Source organism: Gymnoscopelus braueri, assembly GCF_963280865.1.
Source record: "Gymnoscopelus braueri genome assembly, chromosome: 20".
Lineage (NCBI taxonomy): Eukaryota > Metazoa > Chordata > Actinopteri > Myctophiformes > Myctophidae > Gymnoscopelus > Gymnoscopelus braueri.
In genome coordinates this window covers 17702217-17722518 of record NC_137622.1, presented here as the reverse complement: position 1 = coordinate 17722518, position 20302 = coordinate 17702217, and positions in this window count along the sequence as shown.

Below are 20302 nucleotides of genomic sequence, written 5' to 3'. Positions count from 1 at the left end.
CATTAACGCTATAATATACATCTGCATTTTTACACCTGTCTCCCAATCTTAACACAGAATACTGACACAAATTGAACCGATGCAGTTTTTTAATGGTCCCTTCCTTCCCTCATCGTTTTTTGTTTTGTTTTTGTTTTGAGACTTGGAGAAGGACCAAGTTGATTAGTGGGCCACGGGTGCTGGCTGGAGTTAATAGTCTATCCAGAGTCCATCAGGCAGCTCTGCAGCGTGGCAACAGGCTAACTCCCCCTCAGTGAGTCCTAAACGCTCTCGTGAACACCAGCTCCCAGCACGCACTGCTGCTCCCTTGTACTGCTGTTCCTCACCTCCATCACTATTCCATACCTCCTCTTCCTCTTCTTGAATTACCCTTCCTTTTATTTCAGTCGTTACTACGAAACTACCAAATAAAATACCCCTCTCTAATGCAGGGCAACCTTTTACGCTAATGTATAATACACACTGCCGTACACACTAACTTTGTTTCCATATGTCCTCTTGCTTCTTAGATGCTGCTTCAGTAGCCTGTTACAGTAAATGTGCATAAATAAACTCGTAAATAAAATGCCCCTCAACACACAGTGTACGCTACTATACACAGTAGGTTAGTACACAGTTGTATGTACTCTATTTAACTCTGTTTTTACATGTGCAACTAAAAAAAAGGTCTGCCTCACATCCTGTACATTTACAGCCGATTTTAAAGTTTTAGCTTCATAGTGGCAGAGGAAATTTACATGATATGAATCATATAGAGAACATGCCAGAACATTTTAGTAGTTTTAAACAATTTTAATGTCTTAATGTCTTTAATCGGTTATTTTCATTTCATTTTTTTATCATAGAAGTCAAAGGTCTTGTAGCGCTAACCTTCATTCTAACCTTAAGGAAATCTACAGTACATAAATCAAATCTACCCTTACATTTTCCTGCAATAACTTGAAGTTTGTATGTAATTCATGTAGATGTAAATAAATCATTGAAACGTTTTTGTGCTTCCAAAATAAGATAGATAAGAGAGAAGAAAAGAAAAGAAAAAAACGAAATAAACAAGCCAGGGGTAAGGTAATCTACAAACCACAGGTGGCGCTCCACTTTGATTCTGGTCGGGGAGTTGAGAAAAGCGTAGTGAATCTGGGGAATGATGTGGTGTTGAAAGGGGGGCCTTAATATTCTCATCTTCAATAATAAAACAGAGGCAATGCACACACACCACTATGTGAGCAACCAAATGTATTCCATGTTAAACAAATGCAGAGTGTATCCCCTCCAGCTGACAAATTTACAGCACAGCTCCAGTTCACTGAAACCAAATCCGAAGACCTAATCTCAGGTGATGCCCTTGAAGGTGTAATGATTTCCACAGCCAGAGCCCTAACGAAACACACAAACACTGCTGGAGATGTCGGGTATCCTCACGCCCCCAGGGAGTTCTGTGGATAGAACTCCTCGACCGTCCTAACTATCTCCGTCTTTGTTGCAGCGCGAGTGGCCCGAGGCTAACAACAAAGTTGTGCAGCAGTCCGTGGCAGCATGAAGAATGCCCCTATCAAGTCCAGAGCTATGTGTGTACTGTAGAACAGTCGATATGAGCTTGCATGGTAAATATTGCAATGTGGCGGCATATGTATCCAGTCCGCTCATTGTTCACGAGAAGCCCTTTGTATTAATCTGCAATCCGAGAGACAGACAGACGGACTAGAGGAGGATTTGCATGCAAAGAGAGGCTCACTGGCAGTGGTGGATTTGCTCCAGAAGGCCCTGAAGGAAGAGCGAAGTGCTGGACTGGAACCGCTGCAGCACTGGAGCCAACAGGGAACGCAGAGAGGCTTGTGTACCAGCTCAAACACAAGGCAGCCAGCGGTGTGGAACGCTCCTCTAGCCCTCTCTCTGGAAGCACTCGTCTGTCTGACCCTTGGAACCACTTGCCTCACTTATTAAGAGATAAAGGACGTCCGTCCAGAATTAAGTCAACAGTTGGCACAGAAGCAATCGCTATTTATCCGTGGAGGATTTTCCCAGTGTCTTAGGGTTAGAGCGTGATTGTTATTTTTGAAAAAAAGGACTGCATGACTGCACTTCAAATGCTGCTCATCCATTTGGCGGCCGATGTGAAAATCAATCAAAACAATGAAAATAGATCTTCAAAGATCGATCAGTGCCAATGAGCAATTTGATGGGTAGAACAGAGACAATTACAGAACAGAGCTATAGAGCAAAAGAAAAAAAACCTGTGATGGTTGGAGCACAGTAAAGTGAAGTACAGTAATTACATGCACCTAAAAAGCTAAGCTTGGTACGTGCATACATGGGTGTAATATAATAATGTCACGATCAAGTGGAAACCTTGTTTGTCCAAAGCTGTTACTTTTCAGGAAATGGAATAAAGAAGCCATGTTCTGATGGTTCCAATGTACTTAGTTAGTTCGTCACAAGCTCTTGTTAATACTTTTCATTGGTTAAATGTCTCTTAACCCATTAAGACCGGGAACGCATCTATGTCATTTTAGATCTCTTTGGCTATTCAAAAATAGCAGATGTACAAGCTCATAGTGCGGCACAGAGTGCCAAGCTATGAGCTTGTAGATCTGATATTTATGAGGGGAAAAAAATTAGAAAAAATTTATGCAAATCTTTGAATATATATGTTTTAAAGCGAACATTTGTTACTCAAATCTTTAATTCTGGGGTCCCTGGAACAAAATATTTAGATTTTTTTTTTTTTTTCAAAACATTTTTTAGAATCGGCCTCAGGTCGTAATGGGTAAAACCTACAGACAGACTTAAAAACTTTCATCCTGTCATCCCTATTTTGGGCATGTCATTATAGGTTAAAAAGATAAGTTAAAATGTTTCAAAAATATCGAAGTACAAGTAATATTGAATCTACAGATGGGCTATTTTCGCTACTTTTGCACTATACACTGTCATATGACAAAGTATAAAATATGGCATTAATCAAGGTTTTTGCCTGACAGCGACGATATATACAACCCCACAGCAGTCATGTTGCTATGAATAAATTGCACATTTTTACAAGTACAACATAATTTCTTTGAAGATTTTTCCACATTTTTTAAGTACTGTTGAATGCCCTCAACATTTTTAGACAACTGTAAGCATACACGATCCTTCGGAGCCCTTACTGTTCTCTGGAAAGATGATATGGTAACCAGATGGAGATGAAATCAAGGTTTTATGGCCGACGTGTGTAGCTAAGAAGCACAATCCATCAGAGGAATGGATGAGCCTGGCTTCTAAAACATGGCTGACATGTAACTATAGTGAAAATACAGCCTGAAGCCATTCTTCTGATGCTCTAAGTAGTGTGAATCCTCCTTTACTCTGTCTTTACAAAAAAACTCCTCATCGCAATCATTATTCCATATGGAAAGATTCATATAATTTTACAGATGTTTTGGGTTTATTTTATTTGTATTTTGCTTCTCTCTTTCTACAAAATACAGCAAAACTACTCCAATCCCTCGGGACAAAAACATGTACGTGACGGGACTGAAGCGTTGACTAAGGTTTGGATCCCTCTGTTGAAAGGCCATCATCCCATAACTCACTTGGTTCACAGAGTGATTTATTGGTTTCAAATATAGTTTTAAAAGATACCCACACACTGCACTGAAGCACACAGTGAGAAGTAAGCATAAAACATAGGTCTGATAATTACACAGATTATATGGCTAATGATAAGGCATAGCTAATAGTGTAGTTGAGCCATAGCTCAAAACATTGAGAATGATCGTATTACTTGAATAAAACATGGGAATGGTAACTCATGCCATCGTTGTGGTTTGGGAGAGGGGAAAACCCTCCTGTTGGTCAGACACAGACAGTCCCTTAAATCACTGCTATCACCTGCTGGCACATGCTTTCTTAGCCAATCAAGTGGATCGGTGCCTGCCTGTGCGTGACCTTCTCCGGGCAGGGTTTCCTGTTTAGGGGGCCCCTTCAGCCAATGGCAGTCAGGGACCAGTCATACAGGGGCCCGTCCCGGGGGTCCATAAAAATCTATGATCCTCCATGGCCCATTGGCAATGGCGTTTCCGCAGAGCAGAGCAAAACTTTTTGCCTGACCGTCGGGAGATGGGAAAGGAGAAGTGTAATCAAGTTGTGGCACTAGGGAATTGGTGTTCCAGGTGGGGAAACAATGACCTCATCACAACAGTGTTTTGTACATTATCCTTTACTAAATGGCATTTCTGTAACGATTAATTACTGGACACTTTTTAGATGTCCGTAAAACAAGTAAAGTGGCATTCCTGGCTAAATTAGACTTTGTCGTATAAAAGTGTCACTCAATGAAAAAAAAAATGAATGAAAAAGTTCACATTAGGCATTTGTGTACATATTTTGAAAAAAAATAGAATTGAAGTTGAAAACTATTATTGATACAGTGGCCCAAACTGATTTGTTAATGTAAATATAAATGTATGATCGTGTGTGTCTCGTGTGAATGAATGAGACAATGGAAAATTGTACGGTGATTCTCTGTGTACAGATGGCAATGCCCCTCGTCCCACTCCAGGAAACCCTATACTTCCTGTATTATACACTTGCAGCTTCCTCTTTGGATGTGTAATTCACACAGAGGGTGGCTGAGCAAAACAAATCGGGAATACTTAAGGCGCTAAAACAACATCCTGACGCAGGAGGTAATGGGGTCCTCAAGGCAGCCAGGTTAGGTGTCCTGGGAGTGCCTGTCAAAACTCTATTAATAAGACAAGGCATGTGCGTTGGGAACAGCGCAGAGGCTCTGAGCAGCATGGGTAAGTAGGCAGCCTTGGACTGGAAGCCGGTGTCACGTTCATCCATTTTGATCAGATGGTGCTGTTGTAGATAGTGGTGAATGATGGATGCTAGCTAGCTGTACCAACTGGGAGAACAACACATTACCATGTCCCATCACTTCTGTCAGTCTTTGATTTTTTTTTGTATATATAATTTAATGCTAGAAGCCTGAGATTTTTACTAAATCGTAAAAATGTTTAACAAAGCATACAAATGCAACTGATAATCGTTGGGCATTATTGCTTGCACAGAGGGAATAATGAAGTAGTTGTTTATGTAATTATGCAAAGTCAAAGGTGATAAAGACTTCTATTTATGGTCGTGTGTGTGTGTGTGTGTGTGTGTGTGTGTGTGTGTGTGTGTGTGTGTGTGTGTGTGTGTGTGTGTGTGTGTGTGTGTGTGTGTGTGTGTGTGTGTGTGTGTGTGTGTGCGTGCGCACGTGTGTGTGCGTGTTTATGTGTTCTTTTCCTGGCTCCACAAAATGAAAGGCTTGGTAACATCTGCCCCAGACTCCCCATAGCTGTCACACTCACAGCCCCCCCACCCCCCTATGGCACTCACTGGTGCCATTGCAAGAATTCCCATGTGCTTCCTTCTTGTTGAAACCCAGGAGGTGAGAGGTGGGAACAAAAAAGAACGGAAAGCGCTTCAGAGCAGCCGGCTTGTTGCCATGTACTCATCTACTCACCACTCATATCAGATCATACAGTTTCTTTATCTGTGAGTGTGTGTGTGTGTGTGTGTGTGTGTGTGTGTGTGTGTGTGTGTGTGTGTGTGTGTGTGTGTGTGTGTGTGTGTGTGTGTGTGTGTGTGAGGTGTAGTGGGTGGAACCAACAGGCCCGACATGCAACGTTAGAAGGGGTTAATCCATATAAATGTTGACACTCGTATTGCTTACACAGGGAGTTAATAAGACTAACATATTATTAGCTTCATAACATTTCACCATCATAAAGTAGCTGCCTGTCAATCATTGACACAATTAAATTGTTTAATGAATAAATTTGCATTGATAATGGGAGGGGTGCCGGGAACATCTGGCTGCAGCAGTTTAATGGCATACCTTGCATCAGATGCCCATATGGAAGGTGAGTGGAGGGGCTGTTTTGATGCTAACTAAATGAAAAGTATCACTCAAATTAATTTAGCTCGTTTGACAGTGAGGAAATCACTTAGTAAGAGTGATTCTGGCATATTACAAGCTTGGTGGCTAATTGCTATAGGAGGAGCCATTTTTCCTGTCTCCCTCACCTTAAACTTCCCTACCCTCTCACCCTGCCTCACCACCACAAACACGGAGAAATACCTACCACTCGAAAAAGTTGTCAGTAACAGTTTTTTCCTCGCTGCATTTCAATATTGCACAGGCGCGAGGAATTTGTCGACAGCGCCAAATGAAATGCAAATTGCCCCTGCTCGCCGTATCACATCTGGCTGAGCTTTTTCTTAAAATCTTCATATGTGTTTCCACAATTAAAATGAACAATTGTCACTCCATTGCTCATTTCGCCGGCACCGGAGCTCCCATTGCCAAGATATACATTTCAAAATGACTGGTTAAAGAAGGGGGATGAGGAGATAATTACACTGCACGAGAAATGAAGACATCAGTGTCGTTACACTAGACTGCAGACCGAAAAGGAATTCAACAAAAATCATTTCCGGAAAGAAACCTAGCATAAATATTCATTGTGACATTAAATTAATGCAGGTTCCCAATCACTGCTCTTTTCTTTCCCCGGCATGTGTCGTAATTGACTACATTCACTTAGCTCATTGCATAGTTTCGAAAAGTTCTGAGCAGGTACAGTATGTGTCGAGATCGTACCGAAACCACCCTCCCCCCCGCTCCGTTTACTGAGCAAATCTGGCAAATCATCTCTATTCTCACCAAAGGTATCATTCCTACTTACAGAGAGGCAATGGATAGACTGTTTCATTCTAAACTATGTGCTTTTAAAGAGCCTGGAAGTGGAAGTCAATTCCGACGCGGGCCAAAAGCTTTCAAGTTCCCCCCCATGGGCCCTGAAACTTGGACAGCAGTCACCCTGAGAGATGCCAACGCTAAAGACATGTATTACAGTACAAACAATGCAGTGGCACCGAGAGTGAAGGAGCTGGCTGTAAGGAGGTGATTACGATAGAGTTGTGGAGACGCAGGCTACGGGGAGCCCGTGTCTTCACTGATTAGACGGGCAGAGTGGGAGAGGACGGGAGTCTTGGCGGATTGAAACATTCATTTCCAACTAAAGGAATTGAAGTCTGAATAAAGGATTACATGTTGGGAACTTTATTATCTCATATGTGTGTTCCTGTGTATGTGTGCACGCGTGCACGTGTGTGCATGTGCATGTGCATGTGCATGTGCGTGTGCGTGTGTGTGTGGGGTGTGTGTGTGTGTGTGTGTGTGTGTGTGTGTGTGTGTGTGTGTGTGTGTGTGTGTGTGTGTGTGTGTGTGTGTGTGTGTGTGTGAGTGAGTTAGTGAGTGAGTGTGTGTGTCCAAGAATGCGCTGAAGAGTTAGGTCAGAATGGCTCTTTGTGTGTGAGTATTTGCTTTATATCTGAATTAACCAGAGTGGGATGAGAACTGGGGCTACCTCCAAAACAGACAAAGCCGTATCTGCCAAACGCAGGGAGCGGCCCGGAATGTCCTTTTCCTCCTCGTCAGCTGGTGGGAATAAAAGGGATGGTCTGGCTAATATCCACGCTAGCCCACGCTGGCTCCTCTGAGCCACTCAGCACACTGCTGCGCATTGTCTGCAGAGCCAGGGCCCAACCCTTAGCGCACAGCTCAATGTGGGTGTCAAGGAAATGCTGCCCCCCCCCCCCCCCCGATCCCAGTTCCCACTGGTTGATTTCCAGTGAGAGATCAACTTCCTCACTAACCAGGCAGTGACCTTGTACTCTGGCTTCAAGGTCTAAATCTCAGTAATGGGGCATCAGACTTTGCTGGATCCCCCTCACATCCTGGACGAATTGATATCTGTTTGGCTTTCTTATGGACGCTACGTTAGGCTTGAACGATATAATTAGTCAAACGGGTATTCAAGAATTAAGCTGTAACAGACATTCCCCACCATATTTTAAGCTTCATTGAAAGTTTCATTCTGTGTAATACGGTGATGTATAAAATATTACTGCTTGCAGTGACACATTTCCACTCAGGAAATGTTTTGTTCCTTTCCATTCCGCTACATGGCGTTACTATACATTAAGTTAAGTTAGTTATTGATCACCAAGGGGAAATTGGGTCCCACCATTAACTGTTCAAATTGAAGCTACTTAAAATAAATAGCTAATAAATATAACTGTCTTTAAAAGAATATATGAATGCAAGCGTTCATGTCCTGTAGCGGAGATGATCAAAATGTAATTTCTGTCCACCGTCTAAACGCTATTGAAATGTGTACACTTTGACACAGCTGACACTCGCTGGAGGGTACAACACCGCTACAGAGGACACCGTTATTACACTGTTATTCAAACTTGATGATGATTGACACTAGAGTTATGGAGGCCTCCATTCCCTCCAGCTAAATAATGTTCCAATTTAATCGCAATCGATTGGCTATTGCCTGTGGAGTATTAGATATGATTAATGAAGAGAATATACAGTATGTGTATTAAAGGCCTCTCTCTACTGAAGTCTTTCTGTCAGACAAAGGATTATAGTCGTTCATGTAATCTCTATTGCTTTGCAAACTTAATTAACCATCCAATCCCCCCCCCTCTTCTCTCGTCAAACAGGGAAAAAAATTGTACAGTACATGTGATGGAAATTAGCTTTCTTCTAATTAAATTTTAACCCTTCGAACGCGAATGCGTTCCTGTTCGCCAAACCTGTGCTCACATCATAAAAAAGCATACTTGAAAATCTGAAACCTTGAAACCATCTACGTCAATGATCATCGTACCCATTACCCACAACCCCCAGTTTTTGTTATGTCCGACAGCAACCTGTCCCCGTCTCTTCTCTCGGTTAGGTAAAACTAGGGGGCTGGTTTTCTCACCCCGAGAGTGAGTTGCAGCGTCGCTCGCTGTGTTGTTAATCTGTTTGCACATTTGCGGTGCTAACAATGTGTTGACAACACGCTGACATCACCCAGATGTCAGCCGCATCTGCCTTCCTCCGGCCCATGAATATGAAATCAGAGCCAAGCAGGGCTGCTCGTATTGTTCTCCACTCTTCCACTTCCCCAGTCTTCCATTTCTCCCCTCTCTCTCTCTCACGCTCTCTCTCTCTCTCTCCTTGCCATCTCTCTCTTTATAGTTTCATCTTTCCATTCCGTTCTGGTTATCCGTCAACCTTTCTCTCTCCACTTTTAATCTCTATTTCTCTTTTCCTCTTTCTATCGCCCTTTCTCATTGCCCTTGTTTTCCCTTTTCATCCCCCTCTATCTCCATCTTTTTGTTCTCTATCCCTCTCTCTGTCCTGTTACGGGCTTCGTTCTCCGTGTCTCCAGAGAGAGTCGGGGGGTTACATATTGGGCGAGACAGAGAGAGAGATGGGGGTTAGATTCTTTAGCAGATCAAGCTAGGAAATTCTCTCCTTCCCCTGTCATTCTATGTCTCTGTTCCACCTCTTCTCGCTCTGTCTCTGTATCCCTCTCCGCTGTTCTGTCTCTGTTAACTATGCGGTCTTTTGACACTGTTCCTTCCCGCTGTGCAACTTAATCTCTCCACCCCTCAGCATTCCATCATTGTAATTCACTTGAAATCTTTCCCTTTTTAAAGTACAGCCTGGTTGATGAATTCCACCCTATCACCAGAATACACAATATACACGAATAGCGATCCGAGGCGGATGGTGGATGCAGCACAGCGCGATGACTACTGAAGTCTGCTTTAGCCTGAGCACATCCTTGATTATTGCCTCTCTTACACACCGTTACACATCATACTGTGAGCCGTTAGGATTCATGCACTCACCTTCCATTGATCTCCATTTAATGAAACTCTTGACTGATAGCAAGCTGGTGGTTGAAGGGCATTTCTGCCGCACTCCACTAATTGCAATTATATAAGAGAGTGTTAAGTGGGATGGAGGGAGCTCAGAGAGGGGATGTGGGAATGAGGCTTCCTGCATTTGGAGGTAATCCTTGCTTAATGTTTGGCTTTTTAATGACAGCACCAAGCCACCGCTAATGAATCTACGAGGTTTAGGCCGGGATTTGACTGCCGTGTTACAAGAGTTGGGGTCAGTTCTAACAATTCCCATCCGAGCATCTGATCGGAATTGAAATTCTGAGCATGAACACAGGAATCCCCTACAGAGTCATTTCCAATTCAGTAATTGAATGTAAGTTCATCTCCGAGACAGACCGGAATACAGATGGAATTGACTGCTAACCAAGGGTGAAATTAGGATTTGCACCGTCTTAGCCGTCCTCTTTTGATGGCATCCAGCTAAGTGTAGGAGGCATCTATGATTTTACTTAGCAATGTCAGTTTCCTGCTGGCTGCCTCATTGTCAGATTGGCAGTTTGTTTGCTGGGTGTGACCATCTGTCCCGTGTTACTTCTCTCTATAAATCATTACACTTACTAAATAGCTTACCCAAACCTACACAGTAAAATCCTCGTTGTTAATGTATACATTTGTAACTCAGAGAGTGTACAAATGTAACCAAATGGACCCACAGTTACATTTGCACACCGTTTGATTAAACCACTTAATACATCATGTGACAATGTCACGTGAAAATAGCAGTCTTCGATGTGATGTGACACGTTGTAGAGCTTGTAGATCTGATCGTTTTTGCTATTTATTTTTTTTTATTGTTGGATCTAAAAGTTTGGGAAACAAATTATTTGACAATAGTGACATGCCCAAAACAAGCACCTGACACGCGCTGACACACCTTAATCCTATGTACAACACGCAGATTTGTATTATTCTTACACTTTAACTACATCCATAGCATATCATGATTCATGTAGTTTATATCTGTTGCTATGCTCACACACCTATGTCTTACTTCAGGTAATCTATCTCTCTATCTTCCCCTTGCCCCCTCTTTATCTTCTTCTTTCCTTTTCTTTTTATGAAAATAACAAAAACGACAGAGCTTCCACAAAACAAATTTCACCCACTGTTTTACACCTGTAAGCCTGTGATGTGACAATAAAGTCGATTCTGATTCTGAGGGACGCCAGGTGAACTGTGGTTAAATCAGTTTTTTTTCCAAAAATCTTTGGGCCAGTGCCCCTATTAAATATCCTTCCTTAATTGCCCCCCAACCCAATTAAAATGTTAGCTTTATTTTTTATTGTGTATTGTGTTGCTTATATAATAAAAAAAAAACATCTCATCGATTTTCAAATATCAGATTTGACATTAAATTGGACTGTTATTATGTGACTGTAATGTAATTATTAGCCTCCTTCCCAGGGAGAGGGAGAAAAAAAGCCTGTTACGATTAAAAGTAGAATTGTATGGATGTCAGGCCCTGTCACATCAGGCCCTTCTCACAGCACTGAATGGCAGGGCTGTCGTGGCCCTGTCACAGGCCCTGTGGTAACATGTGACCATGGTTACATGTTACCACCAGCCCTGTTACAGGGATGTCAGGCCCTGTCACAGGGCTTTCAGACCCTTTGACAGGACCTGACGTCCCAGTCACACAGTGCTGTGAGAGGGGCCTGATGTGACAAGAAATCCCCCACAGGGCCAGACAGGGCTGTGACGGGCCTGTCACAACCCTGTCACAGGGATGTCCGGCCCTGTCACAGCCCTGCGACATGGTACTGACATGATACTGACCATGATACCGACATGATACTGACGGTGATACTGACCATGATACTGACATGATACTGACATGACTGACCATGATACTGACATGATACTGACATCATAAGCATCATGTCAGTATCATGGTCAGTATCGTGTCAGTATCATGGTTTCTGAACCATGCGTGGTTCAGAAACCAAACCTAATTTGACAGCAGAGTTCGTGAAAAAAACGTCTAGCACCGCCCTTATGCTTTTAACACCCCCCAAACTTCTCTGTACGGGGCCTGGGGGGCTGTACCTCCCCCGTTGAGAAACACTAGGTTAAATGAACACTCAGGATTTTATAGTATATTGAGAAGCCAGTGCCTTGGTGTGGGTGCACACTCGACAAGTGCAACTACTACACCAAAACACAAGTCAGCTTCCCCTCCCTACAGCTATGCTTTCACCATTGAACATTTGCCATTGTGAAACATCCCAGCATGTAATTACAGGAGCGCACAAGTGTAGTGATATAAGTCTGACAACGTTGAAAAACAGTAGACTTACTAAGCAGTGAAGATGATTTTTTGGTCCTGTCACTTGTGAAAAAAAGAAAAAGGAAAAGAGAATATTGGGTTCATCCTATACTGACATTCCGTAAACAGGACGGAGAGTTTGACACGTTGTTCAAGAAGCTGCGGCATTATCCCGAACGTTTTAAAGTTTCTTTGAGGATGTCGAAATGTGTATAGGGCTGAAGTGGTTAATGTATGTTTTGTAATAATAATCTAAATCTACAAAGCAACTAGTAACTTAAGTTTTCAAATAATTGTAGCGGAGTAAAAAGTACAATATGCCTCTGAGATATAGTGGAGTAGAAGTAAAAGTAATAAGTATTGCAAATTGGAAATACTCCAGAAGTACAGTACTTGAGTACAAGTACTTAGTTACTTTACACCACTGCCCAGTCATGCATAATGGCTGAGCTCTCTCATTGCATAATGTGCACAAGCCGTTAACAACTTCTTGACAATGACATTCCTTTTGATTGTTTCATCAATTTATAAAGCTTGTTGAAAACATAAAACATTCACGTTTCATAGAAGGATCACAACACGAGTAGGCCACTCGGCGCTGCGCAGGGTAAACGATGAGCAAGAACGGCACTTGGAGACCACGGGTCCCGACGGGCGGATGCTACGGTCGGCTGGGTGTGGAGACCTCGAGTCGTCACACTAGAAATCTGGCATGAATTTCTACCTGGGACTGCTCAAAAGGCGCCAGACGCAAATAATCGAATTTAACGTGCTCCGAAATTCGCTCCGATATTCGGCCAAAAAAAACGCACCAGTGTGCAAGGACCTTCAGGTCTACTGTACATGTTTTTTAGCCATTAAAGGTTGACTTCACCCATTTTCAACCTATCTTCATATAATTGGTCCTCACTTATGCTCATGATAATATGGTACCATTTTTGTCTGTGTCTCAGAGGGCTGTGGACAGTTCCAGTGATGATTGGAAATCCAAGCTAATAGAAACTACAGGATTTCTATTCCTGGAAAGTTAGCATGCTAGAATAGAAGTCATATTTCTCATTTTAATACAAATCTAAATCTAAAATTTGAAATCTTGTTGGAAAAATAAAAACTTGCCTAATGATCACTGGTAGGCGGGTTACTGAAGTATCCACAGCCCTCTCTACCGAGTAGATTTAAAATGTTTTTATCATGAGCATTAGTGAGGACCAATTATACTGTATGAAAATGGGTGAAGTCGTCCTTTAAAGCATTTTGTGTGTGTGTGTGTTTTTTTTTTTTTTTTTCATGTTGATGGAACCATTTTGTGAATGGGAATCTGAAAAAAAATAAAATAATGGTGGTATATTTTAAGAGGTCAAATTGTGTGAAGCCACAGTTTGTTGTTTCTTTTAAGATTGTTCTTTGTTTGAAGGATAAGTTTGAAGAGAGTGTAATTCCTGTTTTTGTTACCACTTGCACCTCTTCGGTTTTGGTGTACTGTGCTATTCTTTGCCCAAGTTATGACTCTTGAATCTTTATCTTGCCTGCAACAATGCAAGCAGTGTAAGTGACCCTTCAAAAAAATGTACCTACCCTTAAAACAATCGACCTAGTAATGTCCCTTCAGGGGCTCCGTATGTGTGTGTGTGTGTGTGTGTGTGTGTGTGTGTGTGTGTGTGTGTGTGTGTGTGTGTGTGTGTGTGTGTGTGTGTGTGTGTGTGTGTGTGTGTGTGGTGGTGTGTGTGCGTGTGCGTGTGTGTGTGTGTGTGTGTGTGTGTGTGACTGTGTGTGTGTGTGTGTGTGTGTGTGTGTGTGTGTGTGTGTGTGCGTGTGTGGGTGTGTGAGTGCGTGCGTGCGTACGTACGTACGTGTGTGCACGCGCACTACGTTTGTTAGATTTTTAGCAGGATAACTTAAGAATAGATGGACATATTGTCATGAAACTTGGAGGGAATGATCAGTAGGCTGCCCTAAAGAGATTATTAACTTTGGGTTTTGCAAAGGTCAACAGTCAAGGTCACAGTCAAGGTCAAAATCGAGAACAGATGGGCGGATTTTCATGAAACTTGCTGGGAATGATCAGTAGGCTTGGCCTCCCCAAAGTGGTTATTATGTTTTAGGTCAAATAGGTCAAAGGTCACAATGGAGCGGATGTAATAAGAAATGTTGGTGCGGGAAGGGTTTTGCACCCCTAGGTGCATTTGTTTATTTACAAATCACTGGTCCACAATGATGAACGGATCAGGCCAGGAGGAACCATAGATGGATCCATTTGTTCCGATTTGTATAGAAAAATAAATAAATAAATATGCGGAATGCACCTTTAGATCACTTCCTGTTAATGTCAAATGCTGATTCTGACAGGCCGCCTTCCCCTCGGCCTGTGGGAGAGCCATTGACACGTTGATATAGAGTTCATGCTCAAGAGGAATATTTGTCACGCCACTCCGATTAGCCCTAATGTGTCAGGGTTAATTGGCGTAATCAAGAGGGGTTAATTAGGGAATCTGTGTCTACAACCGACCCAGAGTGTTATCAAAGCAGTGCCGCTGGCGTGGCTGGGTGACACCAGCCTTCACCTCTTTTGCAATTAGGTTGCGTTACACAGGGTTAAATATTCACTGCGAGAACTTGTGGTAGGTTTGACACACAGGTGATGATGTATATGCTAGTAGTTTTAAAGATGGGCCGCAATATGATACTGTATATGATTTCTGGAATAAAATGCATGTTTCTACTGGACTAAGTCATTGTTTTTGTTTTTACTCCCAACTCTAACATTTCTTGTGAAATAATATTTTCCAGCCTTGGGGGCTTTTTTATAATTAATGAAGTAAAATTGCCTGTGACGGGACAAATACAAAAATCATTATTTGGTGTCAAAGTTCACGTTCGCGCCTTCAGCAAGGGGGTCATGAGTAGGCGTTGCTTTGATTTGGGGGATTGTAAAATGTATATATTTTTGTATTGCCAGGTCAAATAAATGCCTAGCTTGCAAGGATTTGCAGGGTAAGCATTAATTAATGTATAGGGTAAAGATTGCAGATCTACAAGCTCACAACACATTGTGATGTGACGTGTTGTGGGCTTGTAGAATTTTGTTTGGGGGGGGGGGGTGATTACAGAAAGAGGGAGATGATGTACATCAGTATGTGTCTGTGTCAGTAGAGTGCAGATCTGCTTTAATGGAGGGTGACAGAGCATAAGTTGTAAATGGTGATCGCAAGGGAATTTGTTCGTTTTTTTTACATTACTGTCCAGTAGACATAGCTTTCATCTTCCACAGTGTGCGTGCGTGCGTGCGTGCGTGCTTACGTGCGCACGCGCGTGTGTGTGTGTGTGTTTGCATGGGCATTATCAACCTTTTCCCCTGCACCAGTGTGACGGTTGTACTTGGTGATTAAAGTGATTGTGCTTCATTGTGTGGTTAAATGGGATGAATGCAGTGCACATGTTGCCAGGCCCTCCTGTGGACAGTGGCTGCCATCACAAACAGCAGCTGGTGAACATGAGTCTCATTATGCTGCTGTTCCATCTAATTCTCCACCCACAGTACTTGTGTTTTTGCCTTTAAGGAAATAATCAGGGTGGAAACAGTGCTTTATTCAAATTCTCTTTTATTTTCATTTTCCGTGAGACCCTACCCCCTAATTTGATCAAGTTCTTACATTTTCATTATTATTACTATTACTATTACCATTATTATTGTAAGTACTGTACATTGAAGAAATAAAACTATGCTGTTGTACAATATATCAAATTATGTGTATGAACAAACTTACTTGGCCTCTAAAGTAACTCTGATTAGATGTTTTAATACTGAATTAACTATTTTGATGTGAGTGTGATTACCCCTCCTTATCATTGAGGCTCATGCAACGTGCTTATACGCTTTTAAACATGAACCGTAAATTCCAAAAGTTAATTGGTCTTTTTCCTTGGAAAAGATTGTGTGAGAACTATTGCATTAAAAAAAAAAATATATATATATCCATTTGTATGACTGAATATTTACCACAGTAAATGTGGCCATGTGCTTTCCCATCGCTGTCCCGTAACAAATTGTTCACATTTAACCAGACAAGATGAGTCCATCCAAAGACATCTGAGAGCCAATCAGACAGCGGGAACATCATAACTCCACCCACTCGCTTCCTTCTACCCCATGTCTGCCAGCACGTGTCCTATCAATAAATGATACAAGAGGTACATGTTGAATAAATAAGTAATCCTGACATGTATGACAAATGAATAATGAAAACACTGTTTTTCTTAACTTTCCTTTGTCTCCGTTAAGCTGTCTGCCACATCTGAACCCGAAGGCACACGAAATTAAACAACATGTTTTCTGATCTTGCAATAAGCCATTACAGTCGATCCCTACTTTGTTATTACATGAAATTATACCCGCTTTGTGTCGGCGCACACTCTTTGGGGATTGGTACGCAGAATTGCACCAAAGAGGAAGTAAAATGCTCAGGGTGGTTTTCAACTCCCAGGGTGAGGAGAGCAGAAGCCAATGACAGACAGCTTTTGACTGGGAGCCACGCAGTTATACAGGCTGCCATCTTGATACAGAGGGAGTCAATTTTAATCTGTTCACCTGCTCTTATGGGAGATGGAAGGGGTTCACTTGGAGCCTAACATGGACTTTGATCAGAACTATTAAAAGATATGCCAAGACGCATAGGCTCAAAGGCTATGACTCTGCTGCAGTCAGGACCAGTATATTGTGAATATTGCATCATAGTATCATAGTAGAGTTACACAGTACAATCCTGACTGGTACAGTAGTTTAACTCTTAAGGCGGTTACACACCGGCGATTATGCGAATATACGCAAAATTCGGACTCGTTCCGAATAATTAATAGACGCTTTTTCGCTTCGCTTTTTCACTTGTTCGCTCCATGGAAGCTTCCATTGACTTTATAAGGTTTTTTAAAAAAAAGTATTATTCGCATGAAAAATTCGCCCCCGGTGTGTAAGGACCTTTAGAGTGGGTCTATTTTTACATCCTGAACTTAAACTAATATTCAGGATTGTGCTATGTAGTTACCAAAACTCAACAAGGGTTGTGGAAAAATTACACATACATTCTAAACCTCATTAAACAGACATGTATGCAGCTAGGTCGATTGGTTGGTAGATAGATTGCTGGGTACAGTAGGTACAGTGGTACAATAGTAGGTTAGCATACATACAGTATGTATGTAATAACTGTACTATACTGAAGCAAATTTTCAGGTGGAAGAAAGTTAGTCATTTTGGTTTGGAACATGTGTTTAGGCAAAAGGACCAGACATCATGCCTCCTGCTGAGGTCGGCTCATGTCAAGATACTGAACATCTATAGGAAGCTAAAGAGGACAAAAAACCACCTGGCCCAGCGGGTAGAGCCACCTGGCCAGTTGCTGTATGGGGCTGCCTTTAGCTAAGGTGACCTTTCCTACACCTAATAGCACAACCAAACATCTGGCACCTGGACTGCCCTTCACTGCAGCTCTTCACCCACATTCTCCTCTGGAATACTAATTCAGCATAATCAGGGACAATAATCAGAGACATTCCTTTCAACAGAATAAATAACAATATCAGGAAAAAAATTGTGAAATAAATCCTGTGAGGGATAATAATATAAATAATAATATGTTATATTCAGCAGCAAAAACAGTTGCACCACATACAACGTGAGGTATAATCAAATAAGTGGACTATCTTGTTTTACCCTGGAAAATATCCAGATGTGAGGTATTCGATGGGTGGGTTTTTTCCTAGTCAGTCAACTCACTGTTGATACCCCCCCCCCCAACACACACACACACACACACACACACACACACACACACACACACACACACACACACACACACACACACACACACACACACACACACACACACATACACATACACACACACACACACACACACACACACACACACACACACACACACACACAAACTACCCCAAATCAACCCCACCCCCTGCCTTGCTGCTCACGGGCCAGTGTTTTGACAGGCATGTAATGAAGTAATGTTTCTTTGACATTTGCTGCTGTTATGATTATTGCCATGATGATGGTCATTACATTCAAGCGGAGAATTAGAGAGGCGGTTTGACTCTGCACAACGAAGGTCTACTGAACAGAATAGGATCGGTAGACTTCCATATACAGTAGTACTTTGTATATTATTATATAAAGGCAGCAGATGCAGTAAGATCATTTATATCGAGATTTGTTTTCAGATGATCGCATAAACAGAAATGACTCTTAAATTATTTGATCTTTAATGACATTTACATATTGTTTTTAGATTGTAATTTTTCTTTCACTCATTACCCATTTCCCATTTAAGACATACAGTATATAGCTTGTCTTTTATGAAGACAAATTTCCTGTACTGTACTGTGTGTTCTGCATATACTTAACAGTATTTTGGGGGCAAGATCTTTGGAGACAGTTTGTTGCTAAGCTTAGTGACACTTTATTTGATACTCTAATTTGTCTTGGAGCATACAATAATAAAAAACAATGTGAAAAAAATTAAATGCATATTCAGATAGTAATCTGTTTGTTCAATAACAACTCTCCAGCTCTTTAGTAAGCAGAAATTTCATTTTCAAGTGGGTTGCCAATTTCATCCAATCAGGAGAGAGTACCAATTTATCAGCTTAAATTTGATAGTGTTCCAGTTTAAAATGTATCTGCTCATTTCTTTCTGTCATCACTATGATATATAGTTATATATCATAGTTATATATCATATATAGTTATACTAAGATATGATTTATCTCTCCTGAATGGATATAATTGGTACCCCTGACCTAAAAATGCAGTTTCTGTTTACTAAAGAGCTGGAGAGACGGGGAGACTCCTGTTACTGAACAAACACTCTATATCAATGATTGCTATGGGAATATAGAGATATTTAACACTTATTTCTTACAAAAAAAATATCAATTACACCACCTTTAGCACATGATAAAAGGTTATTAGTGTTATCCATGCCAGGGGTGGCAGCAACTCTAGAAAATCTTCAAGTGCAGAGTAATATTTTTTTTTTACAATGTTTGCAGAGACCAGAGTGAGGTGCAAAGCGACACCCCCGTTCAACTTATCTTTCAGCTGTTTCCTATCTTGACTTAGGAGTGGTTACACTATCTTTGATTTGCACCATAATAAATCAAGTAGGGAAGGACAATGTATCACTAGTCTTTCAGTACATCCAGCCAAGCTGTTTTTATGTGCTGTCCCCCAGGTGCAGAGAGCGAGCATCGGTGTCTGCGAGCAGAGAGCTGCCACAGTAAAGGACGACCCAGCGCCTTGGCTGAGATCAGACGTGCAATGTAACCGCTCCTGACCTGAGAGACCTAGTGAGGAGAAAAGCATGAATGAGTTATGGCCCTTCTCTGGACAACACTGTCTTTCCTGGGTTCACGCAGATGACAAAAACATTATCCCCAGGCTGTTTTTTTTTTCTCTCGTTCTTTCTCCCACTGAGACATTGGGGGTTTCAAAAGTTTAACTTGGTCTCGACTATATGAGTATGTATTTTGGCATGGAATTATGGAAAAAAATGTCAAATGTTAAAAAAAAAAGAAAAATGGATGACTCAGGAAGTTCATCATGTTTGTTGGTTGACAGGCTGACAGTATGCAGGGCAGGAAGTCATGCTCCATTGACTGTTGTAGAGGCGGGGGTAAACGTTTGCATCGCTACATCGTTTCCCCCGCTGAAATCGTGTCAACAGTTAAAAGCCAAAATAAAAGTCAGAGCGTGAATAGTGGCTTTGCATCCTCAGACGTCAGTTTATGATTCTGTGCCACTGTCCCTTAAAAAAACAAAAACAATGATAGTGATCTAGGCCCAGCCTTTAAAATCACTGCATTTAAATATTTTACACGCGATATTCTATTGTGAAATGTGAAGTATATTTAGCTTCTGGGGCTCTAGGTGTAACTGTATGAATTACTTTATGTCGGGGTGTTTGCCCAATACAACACCACATTAAGATTATATAATTCATAGACCCACCCATTAGTGTCATGAATAAACTCTTCTCAGTAAAATCCTCAGTGCTAATTTATCCATTTGTAACTCAGAGTGTGTACAATTGTAACCACATTGGATCCATTTGGTTAGTAAAACTTTAGAGGTTCTGCTACATGTACTTTAGACAAAGTAATGTCATTATAATGTCAAACTTCCATCATGCATTTTAGTGTTCTGTTGTGTGAGAGTGAGAGGACTCCTGCTGTAAGAGA